The sequence below is a fragment of the Aptenodytes forsteri genome, unplaced genomic scaffold (assembly GCF_000699145.1).
Source record: "Aptenodytes forsteri isolate BGI_AS27 unplaced genomic scaffold, ASM69914v1 Scaffold2, whole genome shotgun sequence".
NCBI lineage: Eukaryota > Metazoa > Chordata > Aves > Sphenisciformes > Spheniscidae > Aptenodytes > Aptenodytes forsteri.
The window spans coordinates 6,129,077-6,129,956 of record NW_008795695.1 but is presented as its reverse complement, the minus strand read 5'-3'; positions in this window follow the sequence as shown (position 1 = coordinate 6,129,956).

The following is an 880-nucleotide window of genomic DNA, read 5'->3' as shown; positions in this document are numbered from 1 at the left end:
TTTATTTTTTTTTTAAAAAAAAAAAAAAAAAAAAAAAAGGAGGGAGCAAGTTCACAAAAGCCTCCTTCATGCAAACAGGGTGAGCTAGGATGCCTACTCCAAGGCGTAAGAATTTTCCGTAGGTAGAAGCGTCTGTGCAGGTAAGAGAGATCCTGTGCTGGCTCCACTACGCCTGTAGCTGAGGAGTGCAGTCTGTTTACTCGTGTGAAAGCAGACGCTTACCAAGGATTGGGGTCTCTCACAGGACACTCCAAACCCGTGAAACGATCCTTACCTTGCCGAGTTCACAAGTTTGCAGCCCCCTAATTTAAAGTGTGTTACGCTGCGTATGTTTTTGAATCTGGTTTCAACAAAGTTGTATCTACAAATGCTAATTTGTTTCTTTGCTTACGGATTCTGTATGTAAATCACGTACACGTCAGAAAAAAGCAGACCTTGGTTGCTTCTGATGTCGGTTAAATAATTCTGCGTAGATCCGGTAGAATTCCCAACACTCGGATCTCCGTCACGGGCCTGGGCACCTTTTGTAGCGATGCGTTGCAGTGACTTCATCCGACAAGCGCGGGTTTGCCTCTGTCTGAAACTTTGCCAAACCGTAACTCTTTGTAAGCGTGCAAGAACGCCGCGCCTTAATACCGGACCCGCGATACGCTTGAAGTCTCCGCACGTTTAGGCTCTACCGGCGGGTACAAAGTTTAAGGGTGCTTCAACTAGGCTACATCCTTCCGTTTCACCGCAGCGCGCGGGCGACTATTCAGACTGCTCGCAGTTTCCCTCTCAGCACCGGCTCATCTTTTACAGACGCGCTCCGAGGAAGGGGGGGCCGCGTGTGCCGTTTCACCCCCGCGGCGCTCCGGGTACCGGCGCTGCCCGGGGCCCG